Raw genomic sequence first — 21,920 nt, 5'->3', positions numbered from 1 at the left:
GTCCCCAGATCAACATTGTCACATCCAGGGGGTGTGCCTGCCTGGAGCTGGGGTGATTTACCCAGGGAGGAGAAGACTTAGAGGAAATTTAATACAGTCTCCAAATATTTGAAAGGCTGTCACATGGGAAAAGGATTAGCCCTGTTTTTGTGGCTCCTGAGAATGGAGCCGGGATCGGTGGGGTATGGTTGCAAGAAAGCAGATTTCCATCCAGTCACATGTCAGTAGCGATTTATCCTGAAAACCACAGAAGGAAAGTTTGACCCCTGTCCCTGACAAGGAAAGAATTCAAAACAAGGCTGCGTTGGAGAGGATTACTGCCTTGGGAAGGGAGCTGGAGGAGAGCAAGATGAACTTTTAGATTCTACATTTGCAGATATTAGAGCTTCAGCAAGAGTAGGTGAGTTGGCATCTTCCCCACTCCTACCCAAGCTTGGCCAATCCTTACTGAGGCCTCTCATGCACTAATAGAGGGAGTATAAAAGGAAGCAGTCTTTTCAGAAGAGATATTGACAACATCTGTCAACACCAAGACTGTTCAGACCTTTTATGTAGCAATACTACATGGAAGAATCTATGCCATGACATAAATGCACAAATAATACAAAGATATTTGCTCAAGGGTGTTCACCACAGTGTGTTTATAATAGCACAAGGTTGACAACAGCCGAAATGTCTATCAGAAGAAGACTGGTTGGGACTTCCCTGGTGGCACAGTGGAGAAGAATCCGCCTGCCAATGTAGGGGACAGACAGATTCTATCCCTGGTCCAGGAAGATTCCACCTGCCTCGGAGCAACTAAGCCTGTGTGCCACAGCTAATGAGCCTGAGTGCCTAGAGTCCATGCTCTGCAACAAGAGAAGCCACCACAATGAGAAGCCCGTGCGCTGTAATGAAGAGTAGCGCTCACCTGCTGCAACTAGAGAAAGCCTGCTGGAAGTAACAAAGACCCAACACAGCCAAAAACAAATAAATAAAATTTTAAAAAGAAGTAATATTATAACAAAAAGGAAATAGACTGGTTGAACAAATGATTATATATGTGTGTGTGTGTGTGTATGTGTGTGTGTGCTATACACCTGAAACTAACAACACTGTAAATCAACTATACTTCAATAAGAAATACACAATTTTTTTAATTAAAAAAATGAATGACAATACATGATTCATGGATCATACAATTGCATTTAATGCTATACACCTGAAACAAACACAACTATAGTAAGTATAGTAAATCAACTATACTTCAATTAAAAAAACTACACAAATTTTAAAAAGAGTTAAAAAAAGTGAATGATGATTCGTGGATCATACATTGCATTAATGATTCGGTCTCTGTTGTAAGCCCTGTGCTATGCTGTGCTTAGTTGCTCAGGCATGTCCAACTCTTTGCAACCCCATGGACTGTAGCCCTCCAGGCTCCTCTGTCCATGGGATTCTCCAGGCAAGAATACTGGAGTGGGTTGCCATGCCCTCCTCTAGGGGATCTTGCTAACTCAGGGATCAAACACAGTCTCCCGCATTGCAGGTGGATTCTTTACCAGCTGAGCTACCAGGGAAGCCCAGTTGTAAGCCCTAAGAGATCCCAAAATGAGCCTGTGTGACAAAGACCCCATACCTACCCTATGGTGGTCCCCCTTGTGGAGTGTGGGAGGAACGCTGGACAATAATCAGACCTATTTAATAAGTAAGTCAAACTGCATGTTAGAAGGTGGTGAGGGTTATGTTGAGAACGTAGGTATGTGGGATGGAGGTGGGGTGCAATTTTAAGTAGGGTGTTCCAGGTAGGCCTCACTGAGAAGGTGACATTAGAGTAATGCTGGAAGCTCGATGGGACACCTGTCACTTGGCAGAGTCAGTGGGAGAACATCTTTGAAGGGCCTGGCATCCATCCATCCAGAGGGACAGTAGCTATTGTTTATTTCAGTCCACAAATTTAACAAGAGCTCACAAAAAGCTTATCTAAGGAAAATGCCTAAAATTTTGCAAATTAAGAGTGGGAGGGCTTGGGCTCTGGTGACTGTTTTATCTGCCTCCCCAGAAAGAAACTGAAACATCTCATCCAAGAGAGGGTTTCTGCCCTGTGTCTTGTTTGCCTGCCTGCCTTTGTAGCAATCCATCTGTCCATTGTGTTTCTTTCCATCAGTTTCATTGTGCGGAGGAGGCTTCCCAACTCCCTTGTCCATGATAAAGCCCCAAAGGGCCCCCATTAGGCAATGATGAAGCCATTGGTGTGGTAAGATTTCTCCCTAGACCAGGGGTGACTCAGAAGAACCTCTTTAAACCACAGGAGTTGGTGCATATCAGCTCATTTCTTCTGAGTTTCGGCAACAGACAGATGGGAGGTATCAAAGTGATCTGTGGCTTGCTCGCCCTGATTCTGAGCAGACCTTATCTAGTGCCTTCTTTTTTTTTTTTTAATATTTATTTATTTGATTGCACTGGGTTTTAATTGTGGCACACAGGATCTTTAGTTGTCACCTGTGGGATCTAGTTCTCTGACCAGGGATCAAACCCTGGACCCCCTGTACTGAGAGTGCAGAGTCTAAGCCACTGGACCATCATGGAAATCCCTCTAGAGCCTTCTAAAAATGGCTCTGGCCTTTTGAGGGTAACAGATAACGGGGTCTGCTCTTGTTTAAGGGTTACCTGAAATAGAGAAAGCGGCTCCTTTAAGGGGAGAAGAGACAAATAGATTTCTATACAAATAGATTTCTATAAGTGCCCCTCTGAGGTCAATAAACACCCAATGAGGGGATAAGAAAAGGCCTCCTTGGCACCAAAAACACTGCTGATGGGACAGGAGGAAACGCAGTTAGGGTTTTGACACAGAAGAAAGGGGGATGGTGTCCTAGGCAGAGAGCACAGCAAAGAAGAACACATGGAAGCAGCCTATAATGAAGCATATTCAAGTTGTTCTAAGTAGTTCTTTCTGTCCAGAGCACAGTGATAAAGAAAGAATAAATAATAGTACTAACTACTCACCTAGAGCCAGACATCCTGGAATGTGAAGTCAAGTGGGCCTTAGAAAGCATCACTACGAACAAAGCTACTGGAGGTGATGGAATTCCAGTTGAGCTATTCCAAATCCTGAAAGATGATGCTGTGAAAGTGCTGCAGTCAATATGCCAACAAATTTGGAAAACTCAGCAGTGGCCACAGGACTGGAAAAGGTCACTTTGCATTCCAATCCCAAAGAAAGGCAATGCCAAAGAATGCTCAAACTACCGCACAATTGCACTCATCTCACACGCTAGTAAAGTAATGCTCAAAATTCTCCAAGCCAGGCTTCAGCAATATATGAACCGTGAACTTCCTGATGTTCAAGCTGGTTTTAGAAAAGGCAGAGGAACCAGAGATCAAATTGCCAGCATCCACTGGATCATGGAAAAAGCAAGAGAGTTCCAGAAAAACATCTATTTCTGCTTTATTGACTATGCCAAAGCCTTTGACTGTGTGGATCACGATAAACTGTGGAAAATTCTTCAGGAGATGGGAATACCAGACCACCTGATCTGCCTCTTGAGAAATTTGTATACAGGTCAGGAAGCAACAGTTAGAACTGGACGTGAAACAACAGACTGGTTCCAAATAGGAAAAGGAGTATGTCAAGGCTGTATATTGTCACCCTGCTTATTTAACTTCTGTGCAGAGTACATCATGAGAAACGCTGGACTGGAAGAAGCACAAGCTGGAATCAAGATTGCCGGGAGAAATATCAATAACCTCAGATATGCAGATGACACCACCCTTATGGCAGAAAGTGAAGAGGAACTCAAAAGCCTCTTGATAAAAGTGAAAGAGGAGAGTGAAAAAGTTGTCTTAAAGCTCAACATTCAGAAAACGAAGACCATGGCACCCGGTCCCATCACTTCATGGGAAATAGATGGGCAAACAGTGGAAACAGTGTCAGACTATTTTTCTGGGCTCCAAAATCACTGCAGATGGTGACTGCAGCCATGAAATTAAAAGACGCTTACTTCTTGGAAGGAAAGTTATGACCAACCTAGATAGCATATTCAAAAGCAGAGACATTATTTTGCCAACAAAGGTTCGTCTAGTCAAGGCTATGGTTTTTCCTGTGGTCACGTATGGATGTGAGAGTTGGACTGTGAAGAAGGCTGAGTGCAGAAGCATTGATGCTTTTGAACTGTGGTGTTGGAGAAGACTCTTGAGAGTCCCTTGGACTGCAAGATCCATCCAGTCCATTCTAAAGGAGATCAGCCCTGGGATTTCTTTGGAAGGAATGATGCTAAAGCTGAAACTCCAGTACTTTGGCCACCTCATGCGAAGAGTTGACTCATTGGAAAAGACTCTGATGCTGGGAGGGATTGGGGGCAAGAGGAGAAGGGGACGACAGAAGATGAGATGGCTGGATGGCATCACTGACTCGATGGATGTGAGTCTGAGTGAACTTCGGGAGTTGGTGATGGACAGGGAGGCCTGGTGTGCTGCAATTCATGGGGTCGCAAAGAGTCAGACACGACTGAGAGACTGATCTGATCTGAACTAACATTCACTGCATACTCACTATGTGCCTGGCAGCATTCTGAACATTTAATCCTCCATCGAATGCCCACCACTATCCTAGAAGACAGTATATCAATAGCCCAGCTCTATAGGTGAGGAAACAGAGACAAAGATAGGTTGATGATTTGCCCATTTGTGGCTGAGAGGTTTGAAACATACCACCACCACCAATAATAATAACTGCAATTCTCAACTGCCACAGGTCCCTTCCTGAGAGTTGGCCATACCTTCTCTTCTGATCCAACCCTCACTGCCCAGGTGAGGAAACTGATGCTCCAAACCATGGAGCTGGTTAAGGACAGAGCCAAGATGGAAACCAAGAACCAACTTCTAAGTCCTAGTTCTTAATCACACAGTTGAATGACTATTTCCTTAACTCACAAGCAACAGAAGATGTATCTTGTGCATATTCATCTGGCTACTGGAATTTGAAGGGGATGGAGATAAGAAGTTTACTACCAGCAAGAGTAGGTAATCTGTCTGCCGAACAAAATCATTGTGAGAAGTGTATTAGAGATTCTTGGACAGTCTGAGTCAGCTGATCTGGAATGGTGGGTTCTGGAATGGTGTCTTCAACAAAAGTCAAGGCTATGGTTTTTCCAGTGGTCATGTATGGATGTGAGAGTTGGACTATAAAGAAAGCTGAGTGCAGAAGAATTGATGCTTTTGAACTGTGGTGCTGGAGAAGACTCTTGAGAGTCCCTTGGACTGCAAGGAGATCAAACCAGTCCATCCTAAAGGAGATCAGTCCTGGGTGTTCATTGGAAGGATTGATGTTGAAGCTGAAACTCCAATACTTTGGCCACCTGATGTGAAGAGCGGACTCATTGGAAAAGACCCTGGTGCTGGGAAAGATTGAGGGCAGGAGGAGAAGGGGATGACAGAGGATGAAATGGTTGGATAGCATCACTGACTCGATGGACATGGGTTTGGGTAGACTCCGAGAGTTGGTGATGGACAGGGAGGCCTGGCATGCTGCGGTTCATGGGGTCGCAAAGAGTCAGACACGACTGAGTGACTGAATTTAACTGAACTGAACTGGAATGGTGTTTTCAACAAAACTGGTCCTAACATCCACTTTATGGGCAGCATAGCAATGTGGCTGATGGACTCTGGAATCAGATGGTGTTGTTTTTGAGTCACTTAGTTGTGTTCGACTCTTTGCAACCCTGTGGACTGTAGTACACCAGGCTTCCCTGTCCTTCACCATCTCCTGGAGCCTGCTCAAACTCATGTCCATGGAGTCAGTGATGCCATCCAACCATCTCATCCTCTGTTGTCCTCTCCTCCTCCTGCCTTCAGTCTTTCCCAGAATCAGGGTCTTTTCTAATGTGTCAGCTCTTCTCATCAGGTGGCCAAAGTATTGAAGCTTCAGGATCAGTCCTTCCAATGAATATTCAGGGCTGATTTCCTTTAGGATTGACTGGTTTGATCTCTTTGCAGTCCAAGGGACTCTCAAGAGTCTTCTCCAACACCACAGTTCAAAAGCATCGGTTCATCAGCCTGGAATCAAATAGTCTGGCTTTCAATGCCAGCTCTGTTTCTTACCAGTTGTATATCCTGGGCAACCTCTCTGTAACCCAGTTTTCTCATGTACAAACTAGAGATGGTAATGCCTATTATTTAGAGTTGCTATGAAGATTAAATGAGTGCATTTATTTTAAATGTTTACATCTGTATATAATAAACTGTTCAGTTTATTGTTGACTGTTCAGTAATAATCATGCTGTTGATGGGCAACCAGGTTTGGGAACCAGCAAGTTAAGAACCTAAAGAAATAATGTAAACTAGCATTTTCCAAATTGTATAGCTGTTGTCTGATGTGAGAGAGAAGAATTGTCTTATCATATGTATTTATCAATAGGATATTTACTAAACAATAAGAGATGTTTTTATTCTTAGGAAATACAAAGTGAAGTGTTTACTTGTAAAAGAGCACAATGTATGCAACTTATTCTCAAACAGCTCAGCAATATATATGTATATACATATAGATAATATAATTATATGTGTTATTACTGCTAAGCCATTTGACAGAATATATAGAGTATATATATTGAGGATAAATGAAAGTGAACGTGTCAGTCACTCAGTCATGTCCGACTGTGAGCCCATGGACTGTAGCCCACCAGGCTCCTTTGCCTATGCAATTCTCCAGGTAAGAATGCAGGAGTGGGTAGCCATTCCCTTTTCCAGAAGATCTTTCTGACCCAGGGATCTAACCTGAGTCTCCTACGTTGCAGGCAGATTCTGTACTGTCTGAGCCACCAGGGAAGTCCCAAGGGTATATGTATATGTTATGTATAGAGAGAAGATATGCATAGATGTGTGTGTGTGTGTGTGTGTGTGTGTATGTATATATATATATATATATACACATATATATGTATATGTATTTGAGAGAGAGAGAGAGAGTGACAGAGAGAGTGAGGAAGAGAGAGTGGAGAAAATGTAAGAAAATACCAACAATGAATATATCCAGGGGGACTTCCCTGGCTGCTCAGTGGTTAAGGCTCCATGTTTCCAATGTAGGGGGCACGGGCTCAATCCCTGGTCAAAGGAACCTAGGTCCCACATGCTGCATGACTTGGCCAAAAAAAAAAAAAAAAAAAGTATATCTACGTAACAGATATGGAGAAGTTCATTGTGCTATTGCAATTTTTCCATAAATTTAATTATTTTGTAAAACAAACAGTAAGAAAAGAATATCTATTCCTTGAAAATCACAATGGTTTATTCAAGGCTCTGAGAAGTTCTGTGATAAATAAATTTTCAGCTCCTAGTGCTCCCTGAATTTGTTTAACCTGAAAAGCTGTTTATTCCTTATTACTTGTAATTCCAGGCAACACTTTGGGCATAGTTTAGGATGATACATGTGGGAATGAAAGGGGGAAAGGATTTTAAAGATGCAATAAAAATACAGACCTCAAGACTAGACACAGTGAATCATGAATTTGGTCTTTGGTTGCTGGGATGGTGATGGAGCTGTTGATAAATTCAACTCCTCTGCAGGATGGGAGTAGGGCCAGGTGAAGAAGGCATTACGTTTTGATGCCTTTACAACATGCAAGTTGTAAACATGCAAGGAGAGGCTTTTAGCAGACGGTTGTAAACATGGTCTAGAATTGGACAAAGAAGTCAACTTTCATTCTGGAAAATGGTGGCTCAGAGGTTAAAGCGTCTGCCTGCAATGCGGGAGATCTGGGTTTGATCCCTGGGTCAGGAAGATCCCCTGGAGAAGGAAATGGCAACCCACTCCAGTATTCTTGCCTGGGAAATCCCATGGACGGAGGAGCCTGGTGGCCTACAGTCCACAGGGTCGCAAAGAGTCAAACACGACTGAGTGACTTCACTTCACTTTCATTCTGGAAATCTGGTAAAGTAAATAGTAGGAGTCAAGTGAATGGCTGAGATCACTGAAAGACAGATGGACAGTGGATGTTTGCTATTTTTTCCTACTTAGCATCCATTCCCCCTGCTTCAACAATGTTAGTTTTCTTTTGCTGTGCTATTCACTCCTCACTGGGAATACTCTTGATAAGACTGTCAATCAAAATATGTCCCCTCTCTGGCCAAGGAGTGAGCAGGCAAACCAATCTGGCCAATTATACTCTCTCTCCTGAAAATCTGAATATTGAGCAAAGTGACATCACAATAAAAAATATTTGGATCCAATTCATTTCAAATCATTGCCCTAGAAAGACTGTGCATGTTCATTATCTATGTATCATCTTATCAAAACTGTTTAACTTGGATTTAATTATGAAGGGAAAATGAAAATGGGACATTCTATTAGACATCTGACCTGGGTTCTCCTGGCAATGTCTTAAAATTTTTTGAAAAGGTGGAGGAGAATTCTCTGGCACCTCAGACTCCACACTTCCACAGAGAGGGGCATGAGTTTAATCCCTGTTTGGGGGAACTAAGATCCCACAAGCCAAGTGGTACAACCAAAAAAAAAAAAATGGTGAAGAAGTCATGCAACACATAGCCTTGATTGAATCCTGAACAGAGAAACAAAATGAAACCCAATTATATTATAAAAAAATCAAAATATCTAGACAAAGAGTTTGTCAACTATTTAAAATATGCTCAAAGAACTAAAGGAAACCATAAAAGCACTATCTTACCAAATAGACTATGTCAACAAAGAGATAGAAATTATTAAAAGGAAACAAATAGAAATTCTGGAGTTGAAAGTTTAATAACTGAAATGAAAACTCACTACAGTGGTTCAAAATCATATGTGAACAGGCAGAAGAAAGAATTGATAAATTTGGACATGGATAAACTGAGATTACTTAGATTTTTTCCTACCTAGTAGGAAAAAAATGAAAGAAAGTGAACAGACTCTAAGAGACTTCTGAGACAGCATCAAGTGCACCAAAAAACACATAATGGGAGTCGAAGGAGAGGAGACAGAAAAAGAAGCAGAAAAAACATTGAAGAAATAATGGATCAAACATTTCCAAAGCTGATGAAAAATGTGGATCTAAACATTCAAGAAGCTCAATGAAACTCAAATAGGATAAACTCAAAGAGATTCACACTGAGTCACATTAAGATCAAACTGTTAAGAAAAAGAGAATCCTGAAAGCAGAAAGAGAGGAAAAACTCATCATATATAAAGGATAGTTAAGGTCAGGCGATGATTTCTTATCAGAAACCATGGAGGCCAGAAGGCAGTGGGATGACATATGAAAGTGCTGAAAGAAAAAAAAAAAAAAAAAAACAGCCAGCCAATAATTCTACAATCTGCAAAACTATCCTTCAAAAGTAAAGGAGAAATTAAGCCATTCCCAGAAAAAACAAAACAAGGGAGAGATCATTGCTGGTAGATCTGACCTGCAATAAATGATGAAAGGAGTTCTTCAAGCTGAAATTGAAGGATGCTAAACAATAATTCAAATCTACATTAAAAAAAAAAAACTGGTTAACTACATAAGTAAATTTAAAAGTCAGTATTAACATATTTTTAGCTTGTTACTCTTTTTTCCTATGTGATTTAAAAGACAATAACATAAAATAATAATTAAAAATCTGTATTCATGGGCACACAGTAAAAAAGGTAGAATTTGTGCCAATAAGAACATAAAGAAAAGAATGGGGCTATATAGGAGTAAAAATTTGAACTTCCTGATGTTCAAGCTGGTTTTAGAAAAGGCAGAGGAACCAGAGATCAAATTGCCAACATCCACTGGATCATGGAAAAAGCAAGAGAGTTCCAGAAAAACATCTATTTCTGCTTTATTGACTATGCCAAAGCCTTTGACTGTGTGGATCACAATAAACTGTGGAAAATTCTTCAGGAGATGGGAATACCAGACCACCTGATCTGCCTCTTGAGAAATCTGTATGCAGGTCAGGAAGCATGGAATAACAGACTGGTTCCAAATAGGAAAAGGAGTCCGTCAAGGCTGTATATTGTCACCCTGCTTATTTAACTTCTATGCAGAGTACATCATGAGAAACGCTGGACTGGAAGAAGCACAAGCTGGAATCAAGATTGCCAGGAGAAATATCAATAACCTCAGATATGCAGATGACACCACCCTTAGGCAGAAAGTGAAGAGGAACTAAAAAGCCTCTTGATGAAAGTGAAAGAGGAGAGTGAAAAAGTTAGCTTAAAGCTCAACATTCAGAAAAGGAAGATCATGGCATCCGGTCCCATCACTTCATGGGAAATAGATGGGCAAACAGTGGAAACAGTGTCAGACTATTTTTCTGGGCTCCAAAATCACTGCAGATGGTGACTGCAGTCATGAAATTAAAAGATGCTTACTCCTTGGAAGGAAAGTTATGACCAACCTAGATAGCATATTCAAAAGCAGAGACATTACTTTACCAACAGAAGTCCGTCTAGTCAAGGCTATGGTTTTTCCTGTGGTCATGTATGGATGTGAGAGTTGGACTGTGAAGAAGGCTGAGCACCAAAGAATTGATGCTTTTGAACTGTGGTGTTGGAGAAGACTCTTGAGAGTCCCTCGGACTGCAAGGAGATCCAACCAGTCCATTCTGAAGGAGATCAGCCCTGGGATTTCTTTGGAAGGAATGATGCTAAAGCTGAAACTCCAGTACTTTGGCCACCTCATGCGAAGTTGACTCATTGGAAAAGACTCTGATGCTGGGAGGGATTGGGGGCAGGAGGAGAAGCGGAGGACAGAGGATGAGATGGTTGGATTGCATCACTGACTCGATGGACGTGAGTCTGAGTGAACTTCGGGAGTTGGTGATGGACAGGGAGGCCTGGCGTGCTGAGATTCATGGGTTTGCGAAGAGTCGGACACGACTGAGCAACTGAACTGAACTGAATATTAAAGCTAAGTTGGGACTTCCCTGGTGACTCAGCTGGTAAAGAATCTGCCTGCAATGTGGGAGACCTGGGTTCAGTCCCTAGGTTGGGAAGATCCCCTGGAGAAGGGAAAGGTTACCCACTCCAGTATTCTGGCCTGGAGAATTCCATGGACGTATAGTTCATGGGGTCACAGAGTTGGACACAGCTCAGTGACTTTCACTTCACTTCAAAGTTAAGTCAGTATCAATTCTAACTATATAATTATACATTAATGTTAATTATAACTCCAAGGAAACCACTAAGAAAATAACTTGAGAATACATAGTAAAAGAAAATTAGTACCAATCCTATTAAACCTTTCAAAAAATAGAAGAGAAGGTGATATGTTCTATTTCATTCTATGAGGCCAGTGTTATCTTGATACCACAGGCAGCCAAAGTGATCAAAAGAAAACTATAGTTCACAAGAAAACTAAAACTTCTGCTTTATTGACTATACCAAAGCCTTTGACTGTGTGGATCACAACAAAATGTTTTCAGTTTCCACAAACTGTGGAAAATTCTTCAAGGGATGGGAATACCAGTCCACCTTACCTGCCTCCTGAGAACTCTGTATGCAGGCCAAGAAGCAACAGTAACAACTGGGCATGGACTGGTTCCAAATCGGGAAAGGAGTACATCAAGGCTCTATATTGTCACTCTGCTTATTTAACTCATATGCAGAGTACATATAAGTACAAGTATACTTATATGCAAAATGCCAGGCTGAATGAAGCACAAATTGGAATCAAGATTGCTGGGAGAAATATCAATAACCTCAGATATGCAGATGACACGACCCTAATGCAAGAAAGCGAAGAACTAAAGAGCCTCTTGATGAAAGTGAAAGAGGAGAGTGAAAAAGTTGGCTTAAAGCTCAACGCTCAAAAATGAAAGATCATGGCATGTGGTCCCATCACTTCATGGCAAATAGATGGGGAAACAATGGAAACAGTGACAGACTTTATTATTTTGGGCTCCAAAATCATTGCAGATAGTGACAGCAGTCATGAAATTAAAAGACGCTTACTCCTTGGAAGGAAATTTATGACCAACCTAGATGGCATATTAAAAAGCAGAGACATTACGTTGCCAACAAAGATCTGTCTAGTCAAGGCTATGGTTTTTCCAGTGGTCATGTATGGATGTGAGAGTTGGACTATAAAGAAAGCTGAGCGCTGAAGAATTGATGCTTTTGAACTGTGGTGTTGGAGAAGACCCTTGAGAGTCCCTTGGACTACAAGGAGATCCAACCAGTCCATCCTAAAGGAGATCAGTCCTGGGTGTTCACTGGAAGGACTGATGTTGAAGCTGAAACTCCAATACTTTGGGCCACCTGATGCGAAGAGCTGACTGACTCATTGGAAAAGACCCTGATGCTGGGAAAGACTGAGAAAGGAGGAGAAGGGGACGACAGAGGGTGAGATGGCTGGATGGCATCACTGACTCAATGGACATGAGTTTGAGCAAGCTCCGGGAGTTGGTGACGGACAGGGAAGCCTGGCATGCTGTGGTTCATGGGGTCACAAAGACTGGAGCATTCCAGGAAGGGTATTCCCATCTCTTTCAGAATTTTCCACAGTTTATTGTGATCCACACAGTCAAAGGCTTTGGCATAGTCAATAAAGCAGAAATAGATGTTTTTCTGGAACTCTCTTGCTTTTTCAATGATCCAGTGGATGTAGGCAATTTGATCTCTGGGTTCCTCTGCCTTTTTTAAAACCATCTTGAACATCTGGAAGTTCACGGTTCAAGTTCAGTTTTTTGCTTTTCCCAGATAAACCCATTTTGCTGATAAAACTGGCTGATTTTAGGTTATCAGTGTCATTCTTAATCAGGTTCTTCTCACTCAGAGTCAAAGATGACACTGGCCCTTCCAGCTATATCCTACCCAGCAACCCCAGAAACAGAGTGCATCCCTTGTCCAGTTACCCCAGGAATGCTTTGCACTTGAGTCTCATTGGCCCTGCCTGGGTCACATGTCCATTCCTGAGCCAATCACTGAGGCTGGTGGGGGTGTGCAGAATGTCCTCATTGGCCAGAACTGGGTCTTAAGTCCACCATTCCAGCCCTACTGAAAGGGGCTGGTGGGGGAGTCAACTGTACCCTGTTGGTACTTTAGGATGCTGTCTCTTCTGGAAGAATAGACAAGGGAAGCTGAGCAGAAACAGCATCACTTAAAGCACAGGACGGACAAAGTCCTGTATGATCAGCCCGTTCAGATTCACTTTGTGTCTCTCTTCTCTCTGCCTCTGTCACTTGGATCTGCTTTCTCTTCCTCAAATGTGCTCAGTGCTCCACCTCAGGGCCTTTCTAAATGCCATCCCACGTTCCTGGAATGCTCTTCCACCACTGTGCCTAGTTAACACCTACTTAGCTTTCAGCTTTCAGTTCAAACATCACACTTCCTCAGGGAAGCTGTGGCCGTTATTATCCAAATATGGCCACAGTTCACGTCTTCCATGGCACACACTCTTCTTACAAGGTGTCTTTGACAATCCGCTCATTGAAAAGTGGGGTCTGTGTTCCTTTCCCTTGAATCCAGGTGAGCTTGAGACTGTTGCAGTGGAAAGGACCAAAGAGGAATGAGGGTTTTTTGTTTTTGTTTTTGTTTTTTTCCATTTCCTGAGAACAACAACATCCAATTAGGACCACTGGGGGACAGTTGACTCCCCCACCTGCCCCTTTCAGTAGGGCCGCAGGGGTGGACTCAAGACCCAGTTCTGGCCAATGAGGACATTCCACACACCCCCACCTGCCTCAGTGAATGGCTCAGGAATGGACATGTGACCCAGGCAGGGCCAATGAGACTCAAGTCCAGCAGCAAAAAGGGAACAGTGACTAGGCCAGAGAATAAGCACAGACGCACCTGAAAGAGCAAGTCACCCCTAGTTTTACTTTAAAATAATTTTTATTCATTTATGTTTGGCTGTGCTGGGTCTTCGTTGCTGCATGGGCCTTTCTCTAGTTTGCAGTATGCAGGGGCTATTCTTTGTTGTGGTGTGTAGGCTTCTCGTTGTGGTGGTTTCTCTTGCTGCAGAGCACAGGCTCTAGGCACATGGACTCAGTAGTTGTGGTGCACAGGCTTAGTTGCTCCATGGCATGTGGGAGTTTACTGGACCAGGGATTGAACCCATATCTCTGCATTGGCAGGCAGATTCTTTACCACTGATCCACCGGGGAAGCCTCCCTAGTTTTACTCTAATACTTTGGCTACCTGATGCAAAGAACTGACTCATTGGAAAAGACCCTAATGCTGGGAAAGATTGGAGGCAGGAAGAGAAGGGGATGACAGAGGATGAGATGGTTGGATGGCATCACTGACTCGATGGACATGAGTTTGAGTAAACTCTGGGAGTTGGTGATGGACAAGGAGGCCTGGCGTGCTGCAGTCCATGGGGTCGCAAAGAGTCGGACATTACTGAGCGACTGAACTGAACTGAATCTGTAGTCTGTAACTAGGTTTGCTTTTCCCCAAACTAACCTGACACTATGTAAATTACATCCTGCACCTATAGCCCCCTAACTCTGCATGAGTTAGTAATACATCCTGCGCTTGTTACCCTTTAACTCTACAATAATTACATCCTGTACCTCCTCCGAGCTCCCTTTGCACACCACTCCTTGTAGCTTTTTGGATTTCAGACATGAATGCTGCAGTGCAATAAGCCAGAGACAAATGTAAATAAAACCAGGCTATGGGACTGCCAGATCCAGTTACTGTGTTACCTGACATCAGCTATGACTGTTTGGAAACAATTCAAAAAGAAGAATGCAAGATCTTTCCTACTTTGCTCCTTATCACATACCCCAGACTCTGCGCCCCATCTATATGATCCCCTCGGATTCCCCGTGGAGTGCCGCACGGTTCTTGAGGCACTAGCCTGTAGTGTTCTCTTCTTGGCCAGCTGAAGATCAAAGCCATCTTTCTATTTCCTCCAAACTCTCTCTCTGAATGTTTTTATTTGGCTTTGGTGGGGAGAGAAAGCCAAGATTTTGATGGTGACAAGACAAGTATCAAAGTGACACTACGTGACTTTCAAATTTAGTCACAAAACATGAAAAGTCTGCCTGATTCTCTTGGAACATTCATTCTTAGAACCCAGTTGTCATGCCATAAGGAAGCAAAAGGGCCCTGACAGAGAAGAGCTAGGATCCCCAGCCCAGATCCCTCACTAAACTCCCAGCTGTCAGCCAGCACCAACGAGCAGGCCAGGTGAGTCAGCCGTCTTCAAGAGAATCCTCCAGAACCTTGACAGCATCCAGGGACAGAAGCCAGACACCGGAGGCCACGTTGTGGATTCTTCCATTTATATGAAATGTCCAGTTATGGATAGCTACAGAAACAGTGATGAGAAATTGTCATATATTGACATATACAGAAGTCATTCTTGTTTATACATGTTAACTTGAAGTTTCTTTTTTTTAATTTTTATTGCAGTATAGTTGATTGACAATGTCGTGTTAGTTTCAGGTGTATAGCAAAGAATCAGTTATGCATATATCCTCTCTTTTGGAGATTCTTTTCCCATATAGGTTATTGAGTAGAGTTCTCTGTGCTATACAGTAGATCCTTACCTGTTATCTATTTTATATACAGCAGTGTGTATATGTCATTCATAATCCCCCGATTTATGAGTTAACCTGAATTTTATGTTAACTTTTTAGTCTGCTTGTGGCCTATCAAACATACCTTGTACATCTGCTTTAATTACTAGAGAAAAGGACATGTTGACCAAAACTAAAGAGTGTTCATGGTATGGAGAAGGAAATGGTGACCCACTCCAGTATTCTTGCCTGGGAAATCACATGGACAGAGGAGCCTGGCAGGCTACAGTCCATGGGGCGCAAAAGAGTCAGATGTGACTTAGCAACTAAACAACAACATGGATTTGTCAGTTTCTGTTATGTGAGTACTGTAAAGAAGCTAAACAATCAAAAGCATTATTTGTGATTAAAAAAAAAAGAATGTCTATGTTAAAAATAAAGATTAAATTCCTCTCTTCTTGGGATGCCAGTGCTTGTCCCCCTTTGATGATAAGACTGCCTTCCCAGGTGCCAAGGCCGTGCTGACTCACTGTATAGCTGACTTACGTGTTTCTTTTTCCCTTGAAATGTATCCCTGACTTGTTTAATGTCTTTGTTCTGACATGATACAAAACTGTCCTGGAAACCATGCTGCTCTGGAGCAGTTTCTCAGAGTCATCTGGGAATCAGGCTTCCAGACTGGTCCTCAGGTTAGCTCAAATAAAACTCTTTTCTTTTCTTATTTTTGTTGTTGTTCAGTAGCCCAGCTGTGTCCAACTCTTTGCGACACCATGGACTGCAGCACTCCACACTTCCCTGTCCCTCACCATCTCCTGAATTTTGTCCCAGTTCATGTCTATTCTTATTATACATTGTTCATTGATTACTTTCACTGAGGACACAAAGTAGAGTAGTGATTGCCTGGGGCTGGGGAGGGGGAAGCATTGGGAAGTGACTGCCAATGAGTACAGGATTTCTTTTTAGGGAAATGAGAATGTCCTGGAATTAGGTAGTGACGATGGTGTACAACCTTATGAATATACCAAAAAACCTCTCAGCTGTATAGTTTGAAATGGTGGATTGTTTAGTATGTAATTTATATCCTTAGGAAAAAAAACTGTACTCTCCCATCCCAGTCAAGCTGCCCCAGATGATGCCATGTGGAGCCCAGATGTGGTGGCCACGTTGAATTCTGCCCAAATTGCAGCTTTGTGGGCAAAATAAATGACTGTAGTTGTTTTAAGTCACTAGGTTTTAGGATAGAATGTTCCAGAATGTCTGAGCCAGAAGCATTCCCTAACTACCTCCCCAGTCCAGGGCGTGGCCCCTGTTGTCTCTGTTTCATTTTGTTGTTGCTGCTGTTGTTATAGTACCTATTCAGTTTGTAATTAAATATTTGATTAATTGCTGTCTTCCCCATTGGCCAGTGTGCCCTGGCTCCGTGTTTAGCAAGGACCAGTTCCCAGAAGCATGTGCACTCACGGTATTTGAGAACCATGTGGCAGATATCAAGCTGGGTAGAAAGCAGGTAGACTTGGCTTTATGGGACCCAGGTGGGCAGGAGGAGAGTGGTCACCTGAGGCCCCTCTCCTACCTGGATGCTGATGTTGTACTCATATGTCTCTCTGTTGGTAGCCCCGATAAAAGGACATTTATCAGGAAACATCAGGTATTCATCAGAAAAACATCTCAGAAAAATGCACTCCAGAAGCCAAGCATTTCTGTTCCAATGGACCCATTATCCTGCTTGAGAGAAGAAGGATCTCTGGAAAGATGAGTGCAGTAAATGGGAGCCAACCAAGATACAGCAAGAGTTGGGAAAACTAGAGCAAGACAAAGGCATGGGAAACAGGATTGGTGCTTTGAGATACATGGGGTGTGCAGCGAAGAGCAAAGATGGAGGGAGGAAGTTTTCTGAAATGGACATGAGAGCAGCTCTGCAAGCCAGAGAAAAGAAGAAAAAATCTGGGCATTCCCTGGAGGTCCAGTGGTTGACAATCCGTGCTTCCAATGCAAGGGGCACCAATTCAATTTCTGGTAGGGGAGCTGGATTCCATATGCTGTGGGTATTTTCAAAAACAAAAAAAGAAAGAAAACATCTGGGTGCTTTGTCTTGGGAAACTGCTGCAGAGCACAGTTCTCATGCAGTAAATTTTTTAGTGCTGTTTATTAATCTTAGTGAATGATTGCTGGCCTTTTTCATTTACCTGTAAAATTAATCTAAGATTACATATCAGAAGTCATCTTGCCATCAGTGTTTAGAAGTCAACCATGCTATCCAAACCACCTGGCCTGCCAGGGTCCCTCTACTCTCCCATCTGACACCGACCCCATAGACTATAGTCCACCAGGCTCCTCTGTCCATGGGATTCTCCAGGCAAGAAATCTGGAGTGGGTTGCCATTTCCTTCTCTACCCATCAGACACACCAGGCACTGATTCCAGTTATAACTATCAGTTCAGTTCAGTTCAGTCACCCAGTCGTGTTTGACCTTTTGCAACCACACAAACTGCAGCACACCAGGCTTCCCTGTCTATCACCAACTCCTGAAGCTTGCTCAAACTCATGTCCATCGAGTCGGTGATGCCATCCAACCATCTCATCCTCTGTCGTCCCCTTCTCCTCCTGCCTTCAATCTTCCCCAGCATAAAGGTCTTTTCCAATGAGTCAGTTCTTTGCATCAGGTGGCCAAAGGACTGAAGTTTCAGCTTCAACATCAGTCCTTCCAATGAATATTCAGGACTGACTTCCTTTAGGATGGACTGGTTTGATCTCCTTGCAGTCCAAGGGACTCTCAAGAGTCTTCTCCAACACTACAGTTCAAAAGCATCAATTCTTTAGTACTCAGCTTTCTTTATAGTCCAACTCTCACATCCATACATGACTACTGGAAAATATATATATATATATATATATATATATATATATATAACTACTGCTAAGTCACTTCAGTCGTGTCCAACTCTGTGCAACCCCATAGACAGCAGCCCACCAGGGCTGGGATTCTCCAGGCAATAACACTGGAGTGGGTTGCCATTTCCTTCTCCAATGCATGAAAGTGAAAAGTGAAAGTGAAGTCATTCAGTCATGTCCAACTCTTAGCGACCCCATGGACCACAGCCTACCAGGCTCCTCCGTCCATGGGATTTTCCAGGCAAGAGTACTGGAGTGGGGTGCCATTACTATATATATAATAAATATAAATGTATATAACTATAAAATAGTTACAACTACTTTATAACTAACATGACGTGCTTGTCATCTGTCAGCTGTAAGGTATTCTGAGTCACCAGAGGTTTACTCGTTTACAGATTTCATTGGCCTAGCTCTGAGGTGGGAATCTTCATGTACTCAGCCAGAAAGGCCCAAGTCCATGCAGTTATGGAAAGTTACAAGTCTACAGTTTCATGGTAGTTATAGTTACTGTGTGATTAGTGCCACTGAATGTAGGTTACTCCAAATAAATAAAACTACCCAAGACCAGATGTAGGTTGTTTTTTTTTTTGTTTTTTCTGGTATAATTGATACTGATATTTGTCATCCCTGTTGAAAGTGTCTTGGTTTGCTTGTGTTTGTTTGTAAGAAAGTATATTTGAAAATAAAATTAGTTCCTCTAGTAAAAGATGGCCACATCACCCACATTCCTCCCCACACAGCCCAGTATCTCCTCCCCAGGGCCAGGCTAAGACAACTGGAATTTGGTTTCATACCTGAGGCACTTCAGCATCTTCGAAGGTGGCATAACCTGTCTCACGTGGGTGGTGGGGGCTTGTTCTGGTCCACAATGATCCTTCTCACCCGTCCCAGGTTTCCTCCCCGAGGAGCCTCCAGTTCTCTTGGGGGTCACCCGGTGTCTTTCGCCTCTCCAGCTGATTAAACATTTTTTCTGTATTAGTTGATTTTTTTCCAATTACTAAAGAATAAAGACAGTTTTCTAAAAAACTGTGCTGAGTGCTTATCATGCATTAGCTAATTTGTAGCCAACATCCCAGGAAAGAGGTATATTATTCGTTTCCTTTTTAGGGATGAGAAAATTAAGGTTCAGAGAAGTAAAGCAATTTGCCCAAGGCCATGTAACTATCTGGCATTTACACCCAGGCCTGCATTTTAACAGAGACTATGTAGATAACCAGAACCCTGCAGTGCTGTCCTAGGTGGGAAATCAGAGTGGCAAGGGTACCAGGAATGCATTTGTAAGAGTGTTGTCAAGAGCCTGTACAAGGGGGTGATGGAGAGAGATGTCCCCTTGCCTGGCTGAGCTTTTGGTTTGCTTTCTCACATTCTCTTTGGGAATGAACTTCCTGGGTCTTGTGAAACCTCTATCTTTTGCACTTTTCTTGCATGCACCATGAAGCCATAAAAGGCTTATTGGGTTGACTTGCTATTAAGAAAAGCTTACTCACCAGACAATGAATCTTTTTAATAGCAAAAACCTCTAAATTGAAATTTTTCTCCTCTTAAAACAATGGTTTCATTGGTACCCATGGGGGGAAAAACTAAAAAATGGATACAAAGAAATATAATGGCCAGCCTTTGGGACTCTCTTAATAAGGTGAAAGAACAGAAATTAAATTTAGGACAAATTAAAAACCAAACCTGACCTAAATCCCCTATCCCCTCCTCTTACACACTTCTTATCCCCAACAGCCTGTCCCTGATCCTCTAGAAGAACTTTTGGATCTATGGACCCCTGGTCGAAACCCACTTCTCCTTTCACAAAGGAAACAGATGACCAGAACTTTTCCCAGGCCGTCCTGCAAATGACCAGGAAATAGCTCAGCTGAAGGCTGACAGTGGAGATTAGATAGATATGATATTAGGGGCTATCTCCTCTAAAGTGAATTGGCCTGAGGTTAATTGTACACTCAGAAACAAGGAAAAACATTAATAATAATTACTCTAGACTTCTGATTATAGACAATTACACTCCAAAATGCCTAGGAGAAAACTTGCATTGTCTCTATATCCCTTGAAGATGTAAACTGAACTGTGTCTTCAAAATGTAAATACCCAGGTGGTATCTAAAACCATGCCCACACTTGCTTGAGACTGAGTGAGTGAAAGTTGCTCAGTTGTGTCTGAGTCTTTGCAACCCCATGGACTGTAGTCTATGGAATTCTCCAGGTCAGAATACTGGAGTAGGTAGCCTTTCCCTTCTCCAGGGGACCTTCCCAACCCAGGGATCGAACCCAGGTTGCCCGCATTGCAGGCAGATTCTTTACCATCTGAGCCACCAGGGAAGCCCAAGAATACTGGAGTGGGTAGCCTATCCCTTCTCCAGTGGATCTTCCCAACCCAGAAATCCAACCGGGGTCTCCTGCATTGCAGGCAGATTCTTTACCAACTGAGCTATCAGGGAAGTCAACTGAAGACAGCGTCTATTTTCGTTTATTTATGGTGTGCTGCCCAGCCTGCTGGATCTTAGTTCCTCAACCAGGACTGAATCCAGGTAGTGAAAGTGCCAAGACCTAACCACTGAATTTCCAGGGAACTCCCTACTTTATTTTTGAGGTCTTTAAAAAATAAACTGCGGAAAGGGCTCTCTTGCCCAAATTCTAGATCACAGCCTCCTTAAGATTACAGTTGACCCTTGAACAATGTGGGGATTAGGAGCACCAACCCTCCATGAAACCGAAAATCCATGTATAACTTTATACTCATCCCTTGGCACCTGCAGTTTCCCATCCACAGATTCAGCCAACCACAGATCGTGTGGTCCTATCCAGGACATGGACCTGTGCATTTCAAACCTGTGTTGTTTGAGGGTCAATGTACTTGTCAAAGTCATCTCCTGTGCCAATTCTTTGCAACTCCATGGACAGTAGTAACCCGCCAAGCTCCTCTCTGAGATTCTCCAGGCAAGAACACTGGAGTGGGTTGCCATTCTCTTCTCCAGGAAATCTTGCCCACCCCCACCACCCTCAGGGATTGAACCTGGGTCTCCTGCATCCCAGGCAGATTCTTTACCAAGTGATCACTAGGGAAGCCTGTACTTGTCAAGAACAAATACAAATCTTAAAAATCTTCTCCACAAATATTAACAAAAAGCTTGAAAGTGTGTAACCTTAACTTGTTTCTTTGTTTTAAAGGGTCTATAAACAGCCTGCTTTGGTCATTACTTAGATCTTTTCAAACAGTTGCTAATCTGGGAAGGGAGGGAATACAGAAACACAGGAGGAACAGCCAAGAAATATTAGTTCAGCCTTGGGGCAGGGTTCTGGCTCCTCCTCAAGGAATATATGTAACAATATCTATGAGTTCTGCAGAACTATGGCCCCCACACAGGTGGAGGATGGTAATTCAAGGACAGACACAAGATTCCTGGAGCACTGCCCTGTTACCTCACCAGCAACCAATCAGAAGAAAGTCATACATCCTTCAGCCCTCACCCCAAATTTCACCTATAAAACTTCTCCCCTAAACTATTGATGAATTCAAGGTTTTTGAGCACGAGCCTCACTTGGCTCACTGAACTCCAGTGTTTTGGATTGTTGGCCCTACTGTGCTTCAAGCACACAAACATTGTTGGG

The 21,920-nt window shown here is 42.9% G+C and overlaps 1 pseudogene; it reads left to right on the top strand.

Moving 5' to 3' along the window:
- Positions 1-17,357, top strand: part of LOC129637635 (transforming protein RhoA-like) — a 29,166-nt pseudogene extending 11,809 nt beyond the window's left edge.
- Positions 17,358-21,920: the final 4,563 nt, after the last annotated feature.

This window comes from Bubalus kerabau, chromosome 23, assembly GCF_029407905.1.
Source record: "Bubalus kerabau isolate K-KA32 ecotype Philippines breed swamp buffalo chromosome 23, PCC_UOA_SB_1v2, whole genome shotgun sequence".
Lineage (NCBI taxonomy): Eukaryota > Metazoa > Chordata > Mammalia > Artiodactyla > Bovidae > Bubalus > Bubalus kerabau.
The sequence above is the reverse complement of the archived record's forward strand: the minus strand, read 5'-3'. Positions and strand labels throughout refer to the sequence as shown.